The following is a 10567-nucleotide window of genomic DNA, read 5'->3' on the forward strand; positions in this document are numbered from 1 at the left end:
ATGACAACAGGAGAGTGCAACTTCCCTTCCTGTAACTTATTTCACCCAGAAATGTCACTCATCAATCTACGAAAGAAAATGCTACAACGCATACTGCCAGGCACATCATCTAAAGGGGACTAGAAGACACAGACCAGCCAAACTATGGGAAACAAATGAGAGGAGCCACAACCTCTCCAGGGACAGAGTTTTTTTTAGGGCCAGGAGGGAAAAAAGACTGGCAAGAAATGATAATAATCCTACACCACCTGAAAACACTTCTGGAGCAGAGGCACGGACGTTGGCCTCTACCCCAGAACAACAGATATTAGAGCCAGCAAATAAAAAAACCCTAATTTCCACCAATACATTGACATTCGTCTTTGCAAACATGGAAGGTCTAGAGCCATCAAAAAACAACAAAATTCCTTACATCAAGGGACTGCTCATGGAGTCAAATGCAATGTTTGCAGCATTCACAGAGAGCCACATAAAGGATCATTATGACAACGAAATATGGATCCCAGGTTATAACCTATTCCGATGCGACAGATTAAATAGACAACAAGGGGGGATGTTGGCCTGTATGTCACAGAGTCGCTCATTTGCACAGATCTACTAAACACCTCAAATGATGTAGTTGAAGTTTTGGTGGTAAAGACTGACAACCAAAACCTTGTCATTGTGGTAGTATAGAAGCCTCTAGATGCAACTTCCCAGTAATTCCAGGAGCAGCTTGAGAAAATTGACCACTGTCTGGAAAATCTCCAAACTCCTGCCCCAAACATCTTACTACTAAAACGGAAGAGTATAGCAAACAATGTTTTAGAAGAGACCATCCCGGGAGGCAGCTCAGTTGAAAATTCATACACACACGAATTATTAAATCTCTTCACCAAATTCACCTTAAACCAGCAAATAGTAGAGCCTATAAGACTAGAAAATATGCTGGACCTCATCTTCACTAACAATGACGATCTGATACGTAATATAACTGTATCAAAGACAATACATTCAGATCACAACATAATAGAGGTACAGACATGTATGCACAGAGCTCCGGACCAGCAAAATGTGAGCAGTCATAAAGGTCTCTTCACGAAATTCAATTTCAATAACAAAAATATACAATGGGATCAAGTAAACCATGTCCTAAATGAAACAAGCTGGGAAGATATCCTAAACAACACGGACCAGAACATTTGCCTTCAATAAATGAATTCTGTGGTTCTTGACATCTGCCCAAGACACATTCCATTAAGAAAAAGAAAGAGAAGATGTAAACTAGAAAGAGAGAGACGTTCCCTATACAGACGAAGGCGAAGAGTCACAGAGCTGTTGAGTGGGGCCAATATATCTGAAATACGAAGGGAGGCACTAGTCAATGAAATTGCAAATATCGAACTTAAACTGAAGGAATCTTACAGGAGACAAGAATCACAGGAAGAACTAAAAGCCATAGAGGAAATAGAAAAAAAATACTTCTTCTCTTATGCCAAATCTAAGGAAAAAACAACATCCAGTATTGGGCCCCTACTTAGGCGGGATGGGACATACACAGATGACAGCCAAGACATGAGTGAGACACTAAAGTCCCAATATGACTCAGTGTTCAGTTAGCCACTGCCCAGACTAAAGGTCGACAATCCAAATTAATTCTTTATGAACGAAACCCAAAATTTAGTCATCTCAAAAATCTCAGATATTATTCTAACTCCACAAGACTCTGAAGAGGCAATAAATGACATGCCCATGCACTCTGCCCGAGGCCCAGACTGCAAGAAGCCCCTATCGTGTGCCTTCAGCATTTTATGGAGAGGGAGCATGGACACAGGGGTCATCCACACACACTAAAAACAACAGGCATAGCCCCACTCCACAAAGGTGGAAGTAAAGCAATTGCAAAGAACTACAGACAGATAGCAATAACATTCCATGTCATAAAAATCTTTGAGAGGGTTCCGAGAAGCAAGATCGCCGACCACCTAGATACCCATCAATTACACAACCCAGGGGAGCACGGGTTTAGAGCAGGTCGCTCATGTCTGTCCCAGCTACTGGACCACTATGACAAGGTCCTGGATGCTGTAGAGGGTAAACAAAATACAGCTTTCGACAAGTGTGACCATGGCGTAATAGCACACAAAATGTGTGACAAAGGAATAACGGGAAAAGTTAGTAGATCGATCTATAACTTCCTGACAAATAGAACACAAAGATTAATAGTAAACAGAGTAAAGTCCCAGACAGCCACAGTAAAAAGCTCTGTTCCACAAGGCTCAGTACTCGCTCCCATTCTATTCCTCATCCACATATCTGACATAGACAGAGATGTAAGCCATGGCTCCGTGTCTTCCTTTGCGGATGACACCCGCATCACCATGACAGTAACCTCCATCGAAGACACTGCGAGACTCCAAGTAGACATCAACCAAATCTTCGAATGGGCCACTCAAAATAATATGAAGTTCAACGAGGAAAAATTTCAACTATTCAGATATGGGAAACTTGATGAAATTAAAAATGTGTCAGGGTATACAACAAATTCTAACAATACAATAGAGCAGAAAAGTAATGTGAAGGACCTGGGAGTGATAATGTCAGAGGATATCGCCTTCAAAGACCACAACAATGTATCTACCTCATCTGCTAGGACAGTGATGGGATGGATAATGAGAACCTTCAAAACTAGGGATGCCAAGCCTATGATGATTCTCTTCAAATCGCTTGTGCTCTCTTGGCTGGAATACTGCTGTACACTAACGGCCCCTTTCAAGGCTGGAGACATTGCAGACCTGGAGAGTGTACAAAGAACTTTCACGGCTCACATAAGTACGATAAGGCACCTAAACTACTGGGAACGGTTGAAGGTCATTGATCTGTATTCCCTCGAATACAGGCGAGAGAGATACATGACAATATACACTTGGAAGGTCCTGGAGGGATTGGTAGAAAACCTGCGCACGAAAATCACTCCATATGAAAGCAAAACACTTGGCAGGAGATGCAACATTCCCCAGATGAAAAGCAGGGGCGCCACGAGTACACTGAGAAACAGCACAGTAAGTGTCCGGGGTCCAAGACTGTTCAATTGCCTCTCAGCTTACATAAGGGGGATTACCAATACACCCCTGGCTGTCTTCAAGAAGGCACTGGACAGGCACCTAAAGTCAGCACCTGACCAACCGGGCTGTGGTTCGTACGTCAGCTTGCGTGCGATCAGCAGTTACAGTTAGTTAGTTAGTTTAATATGTTTATTATGCACCCCATACCCATCCTGTGGGCGGTAGTCAAAAGATTACAGAGGTACATAATTGGTCCAGGGACTGGACTCCAAAGTTTTGATAGCTGAGCAAGTTACAGAGGTAATGAACTCACAATTTACAAAGGTAATGAACTCACAATTTACAAAGGTAATGAACTCACAATTTACAAAGGTAATGAACTCCAGGTAAGTCTGGTCACAATCATGACAAGTTACAAAGGTATTTACAGATTACAGAGGTACGTAATGGGTCCAGGGACTGGGCCCCCAAAGTTTTGATAGCTGAACTAGGTACAAAGGTAATGAGCTCACAAGTTACAAAGGTAATGAATTCTGTAGAATGGTTACTTACGTTTATACATGGCTACAATCATGAACAAATTATAGTGTAATGAGCAATTCACACTTCCACACCCGGTCACAACTGTAGTGAGTTATTGGTGCAAATATTGATTGTTGAGTCACACACACACCACACACACACACACACACTTTAGTTTAATATCTTTATGCACCCCATACCCATCCTGTGGGCGGTAGTCAAAAGATTACAAAGGTACATAATGGGTCCAGTGACAGGACCCCAGTTACAGCCTGGTTGATTAGACCCTGATCCACCATTAGGCCTGGTCTCAGACCGGGCCGCGGGGGCGTTGACCCATGAAACCCTCTCCAGGAAAACTCCAGGTATTTGTGCTGGCGCTAGTTGCTCTGCCCTGCTGTTGTTGTCCTCTGCTGATTCTGTTCTCGTCTCTCTTCCTAGTGTGTGTTCATTAACGCTTAGTTGAATATTAATAAATGGAAAACAACAGGTGTACCAACAAGAACATTAATACGTGTGTACGCATTATGTTTAAGCCATGCCACGTGTAGAAAATGTACACTGCATAACAATGAGCACCAGTTCTGACCTGGCCGCTGCACTGAGCCTCGACGTTTCGGTCTGACTTGGACCGACTTTGTAAACGGTCCAAGTCAGACTGAAACGTCGTCGTAAGCTCCTCTTTCATATGTGTGGGTTATTTGTATACTTGTAGTCTCTTCTGAGTGCCGACGTGTGATGGTAGAGCATGCTGGTCCACTGGTGCTCTGAAGTTACCTATATGAGCCGGTGAGTCTTTTTTTATGGACAATTTTCTTACTCATAGAGCATCCAGAAGCAAGGGTTGCGTGGTCACCTTTATAATTTAAGCACTTAGGTTGATCAATCTTGGTATATTCAGTAAGAGTGTGGTTGTCAGCACCTCAGACTAAGCAAAACTTCTTGTTCTTGAAAGAACAGCCCTTGGTGGGTGTAGGCATAAGCAGTAGTGATGTGGATTTGCTAGTGTGAAGACAGACTACGTGAGCTCTCTGTGAAACTGAACCAATGATGCCCTCTGTAGAGCAACTCTACCAGGAGCTACAGGTGGTTAGGCTGGAGATACAGCGACTAACTGAGGTAAGTTAGTTAGTTTAATATGTTTATTATGCACCCCATACCCATCCTGTGGGCGGTAGTCAAAAGATTACAGAGGTACATAATTGGTCCAGGGACTGGACTCCAAAGTTTTGATAGCTGAGCAAGTTACAGAGGTAATGAACTCACAATTTACAAAGGTAATGGACTCACAATTTACAAAGGTAATGAACTCCAGGTAGGTCTGGTCACAATCATGACAAGTTACAAAGGTATTTACAGATTACAGAGGTACGTAGTGGGTCCAGGGACTGGGCCCCCAAAGTTTTGATAGCTGAACTAGGTACAAAGGTAATGAGCTCACAAGTTACAAAGGTAATGAATTCTGTAAGAATGGTTACTTACGTTTATACATGGCTACAATCATGAACAAATTATAGTGTAATGAGCAATTCACACTTCCACACCCGGTCACAACTGAGGTAAACAAGAGGATTCGTAGTAATCCTCCTGTTGTGAATCCTCAGGTCAAGATAGGAAGCTGGATAGTGGTCGGGCACAGTGGAACGAAGCTGAGGATCAAGAGGATGGATGGAGAGGGAGTAAGTAAGTAAGTAAGTAAGTTTATTCAGGTATACACAAATACAGTTACAAAGAATTATCATACATAGCATGCATAAACTAAGTCTGCCCGAAATGCCTAGCCATGCTAGGCGTTCTAGTGGTACACTCTGTAATCATTATTTAACTACATGTAAACCACACAACAACCAAATTCTGTAAATTCAACATTGTAATCTTTATAGAGAATAAACTTTGAATTTGAATTTGAATTTGAATATGTGTAGAGAACCTAGGATAACCCAAAAAAGTCACAGTGACTTATTTCCATTGGGGTCCTTTTACCTTATTATTATAATATAAATGTTACAATATTTTCTTATTATTCTACAATGAAGATAACATCTTATTATCATACTAAAAAGACTATCTACTACACGAGGGTCATTAAAACTATCTACAATACGAGGGTCATTACTAGGAACAAGGTAAAATTTACACGTATGTTAGCTAAAAAATAGAAAATCATTCCCCTCCCTTTCTGTAGCTTCATTCATCAGACACCTTTTGGCACTCTTCTTGAACTGGTTCATGCTATGACTGGCTTTGACATGTGCGGGTAGTCTGTTCCATTCCTTTATTGCTGTACAATAAAAGGTGTTTGACCCCTGGCCAATGACTGTGGGCACTACAAAGTTGTGCTCTCTCCCCCTAGTACTATGATTGCTTTGGTTCCCAACCTTGACAAAACTGACAGCAAGATATTCTGGACACTGTTTGTGAGCAATTTTATAAACATGATTTAGCTTCAGTTGTTTTACTCTGTCTTCAACATTCAGCATATCCAACTGCTGTAATTCATCCTGGCCTACATGTTCTCTTGGTCCCAGCCCCAGGATGAATCTTACGATTTTGTTCTGGGTGATTTGCAGTCTAGCTTTCAGTTTTTTTTTGTCAAGGCAGAGTACCATGAAGAGCAAGCGTAATCCATATGGCATTGTATAAGGGCTAGACATAGGGTCCTGCGAGCCTCAGTAGGTAGACACTGCTTGTCTATACAGGAACTTCAGTCTGGCATTCGCTTTCTTTACTACACTGTTCCCTATCAATTCTCCTGACATGCATGGGTCAAAGGGGATTCCCAGATATTTTACTGATGAAACCAAAGTGATGGGCTCCCCATTACACTGAACATTAAAATTATTTACCCTTCTCAGTTTATGTTTCGTGCCAAAGAGAATGGCTTCAGTTTTCCCTAGGTGTAATGATAGTTTGTTGTCTACTAACCATTTGCTGCAGGACTCCAGTTCCAGTGTTAAAACATTAGCAATATCTTGTGGGTCTTTACCTGACACTAACAGAGCACTGTCATCTGCATACGGTAGGAGTTTGCACTTGACACTGATAGGCATATCATTGACATAACATAAGAATAATAAGGGACCCAGAATACTACCTGGGGAACTCCACATGTTATCGGCAGGGGTTCTGATTCCGTTTTGTTGATTTTGACTATTTGTCTCCTGTTGCTAAGGTAGGACTTAAACCAGTCTACAAAACCTATACCGATAGCTTGAAGTTTCTTACATAATGTATTGTGGTTGACAGTATCGAAGGCCTTTTGCAGGTCTAAGGTTACCATACCTATGAGGTTCCCCTTTGACATTTCAGTTCTCAGGTAATCCATCAATTTAATAAGGGAGGTGTCGGTTGAGTAGGATCTTCTAAAGCCCGACTGATAGCTATGGGGAATGCTGTTGTCATTAAGGTACTTAACTACTTGAAAATACACCGCCCTCTCCAAAATTTTAGATATTATACTGAGTATACTAACAGGCCTATAGTTGCTTACATCAGACCTATTGTTTTTCTTGAAAATAGGAGTAACTCTGGCCTCCTTGAACCCCTCCGGTACGGTATTAGTGGTGATTGATAGATTTATTATGTGAGCAATAGGGATTGACAGTTCAGAAGCACCATCTTTTAGGAACTTAGACGGGATGTTATCAGGGCCTGTGCTCTTAGTTGGGTTTAACCTGCTTAGTTCTTTTTGAATGAAGTCATGAGATACACTTACTTGTTGACAACTGTTTGGGGTTACCCCTTTATTGGTATAGTATGTTTGAAACTTATCAGAGTCTGTGTTAAAGGTATTTGATGCAGCTGGTAGTTTACTTACTAGTGTTGATGCAACAGATGTGTAGTAGGAATTAAAGCAATTTGCCACCTTAGATGTTTCGTGGCATACCTCATTATCGATAGTGAGTACTATGTTAGACCTATCTACTGGCTTATGGCTATACCCCAACTGTTTTAGTTGTTGCCAGAGCTTTCTGGGGTTATGCTTATACTCTTCAATTTCTGAGCAATAGTGCTTTGCCTTTGCTCCTTTTATAAGTCTCTGTACTCTGTTCCTCACCCTTTGGAATTCATTTAGTGCTGCAATATCCTGTCTGTTTGCTTTAAATCTTTTTAGCAGCTGGTCACTGAATTTCATATTATCTAATATCTCAGTAGTCATCCAGGGTTCAGTTCTTCGTCTAATCCTAACCTCTTTAACTGGTGCAATATTATCAAGGATGGTAGAGAACATTGTTTTGAATTTTTCCCAGGCATCGTTTACGTCCGTGCAACTTGTTATCTCTGTCCAGTCACAATTGTGTAGCCTATTTACCATTGTTTCTTTACTGTAGTTTCTAGTTGACCTCATTTTTATTGTCCTGTGTAGGCCTATCCTATCCCTAGTGATTTTCCTGGTGCAGTAAATGATGAAATGATCACTAAGACCTGTGGTAATGACGCCTGACTGACTAATGTTCTCAGAGCGGTTACAAAGTATGTGGTCAATTAGGGTGGATGAGAACTGCGTGATCCGGGTTGGTGTATTAATTAGTTGAGTGTAGCTATTTAATCCTAGAATTTGCTTATACCTTTTGCATAGCCCGTTATTTTGCTGCTGAAAACAGATATTGAAGTCGCCCAGTATTATTGTCTCGCAATTGTTTTCAACTCCGGACAAGACTCTGGAAAAGTCTTCTAAGAACTGGTCCTGGGTAGGACGGCGGTAACTAGTTCCTACTAAGATGGGTTTGGTCTTGGGAAGCAGCACTTCAAACCATAGAATCTCCAGTTTATTGTTATTTAAATCAGGTCTTGGGTTGTAAGCTAAGCCATTTCTAATGTAGGCACATACTCCACCACCCTTTCTGTTCCTATCTAAGCATTTTATATTGTAACCTATTTTGACCTCGTCGTCAGTCACTGTATCATCCAACCAGGATTCAGAAATGGATATAACTGCCGCCCTAATTTTGTTAGCTAGAATCCTTATCTCTGCCAATTTAGGAAGAAGTGATCTTGCATTGACATGAATAAAGTGAAGGCCTGTTTTCATAAAACAATCATAATCATCAATATATGACAATGGGTCATTTGTATTAAAATTAGGTAAATCAATGTCATCACTGCTAAAGGGTAACTGTGCCAAAGTGCATTCTGGCACCGTTGCTATAATTGTACATCCATCCATCATGCACCCATCCCTTACACATTTTACATAAGGTGTCAGGAGGAACAACGAAGAGACAGGAGACTGTTGTGGAAACTACGAACCCATTCTCCATGCAACCTGACGAATGTGTGCCTATTACTGGAAACGAAATGACGAAGAACACCAAGGAAGATAAGAACATTGTGCTTGTTGGAAGTAGTTCAGGACTGCTTTCTGCAACAATGTGTAGCTTAGCCTACCAGAGGTAATAATTTTCAGGAGATCACTGAAGAACTTGGCACAAGTGATGACGAATCTATTACATTTAATATTTCCTGTGAGTACGAAAATAAGGATAATATGGTAAAAGTATCCGATTTTTATTTTGCCAATTATAATGGACTTAGCGAACACCTGTCTAACCGCAACTGGGGTAATCTAACTAATGATTTTATTGACAACGATCATACTCACGATAACGAATGGATCTGCATATAGGACTTTTTTCTTAATAATGTATAACCTACTCAATGCATATATATTCCCCAAAGAGAGATTAGATCAAATAAGAACAATTCCAAATGGATGAATAGGAAACTAAGGACCCTATTAGGAAAGAGAAGATTTTATAGGCACATCAAAAGAGGAGAGGTTAATCTTATAACCAATATGTTCATTTTAAAAAAGAAGTGAAAAGGGGATTAGGAAGGCTGAACTCGACTATGAAATTAAGAATGGTAATGAATCAAAGACTAATTCAAAGGGGTTCTTTAAAGTGTATAGGACAAAAGTCAGGGGAAAAAAGTAGGACCAATGAGAGTTGGGGATGGACAGCTGACTGATTATGATCAGGAAATGTTATCTATTTAATGGTTATTTATTGTCAGTCTTTACACAAGAAGACATAAATGATATCCAAGCAATTAACAATCATTGGCTGTTAATCAGTGTGCTGCGCACACGCTCCTGGTTGAGAGGCCTTCCTGCGCAGATTGATTTTCACAAGATGGCGCAGAATGCAAAAAGGCGTGTCAACACTGTGTGCTTTGATTTAGTGCGGGGTGTAGTTACACCTCAGTCCACACAGGTGATTCTACCTTTGATTATTCGCGACACATACGGCATTGCTGATCAAGATTTGTATGGAGTATCGCTCAACGGGGCTTACCGGATATTCGTCAAGCTACAATCGACGGCAGTGTATGAGTGCCTGGTGGAGCAGTATCAAGTTGGCTGTGTGGACGTCAACTCGGCAATACGAGTTCGTCTAATTGATGTGTCACGACACTACACTTGGGTGAAGGCACGTAACGTGCCTTTTGAAGCTGACGAGGCAGACCTACGGAACGTTTTTGAACGTTACGGTACTGTGCATCTGGCAACAGTAGGTACCTGGGTGGATGGGGCATACGCCAGCTTACCGGAGGGTACGTTCAACCTGAAGATGATGCTGAGGCATTCCATCCCATCGTTTGTCATCCTGGAAGACTTCCGGACAGAAGTGATGGTGTATTATGCAGGGCAGCGCAAGACTTGCAGGCTATGTGGCGCTTATGACCATATGGCAGCCCAGTGTGGGAGGCAGCAGCGATGACAGGATGCAGACAGAGGGACGGAGCGAGGGCCTGACCCGATGGCGAAGCCTGTCAGCGGGACACCTGTAAAGGGCCATAGTTCTTCTTGGAGCGAGGAGGTGGAGAGAGAGTTCCCGATGGTGGGGTTGAGCCCATCAATGCCTGTAGGCTCTATGGTCTCTGCTTTGGTGGAAGGGGAGACCAAGCTGAGTGGAGAGGAATGAGCGGAGGATGTGGCTTTAGAGCAGTTGATGGACAGGTTTTTGGAGACGACGAGAGCTGGGGATGATGTACAGTCG

The sequence above is a fragment of the Cherax quadricarinatus genome, chromosome 69 (assembly GCF_038502225.1).
Source record: "Cherax quadricarinatus isolate ZL_2023a chromosome 69, ASM3850222v1, whole genome shotgun sequence".
Taxonomy (NCBI): domain Eukaryota; kingdom Metazoa; phylum Arthropoda; class Malacostraca; order Decapoda; family Parastacidae; genus Cherax; species Cherax quadricarinatus.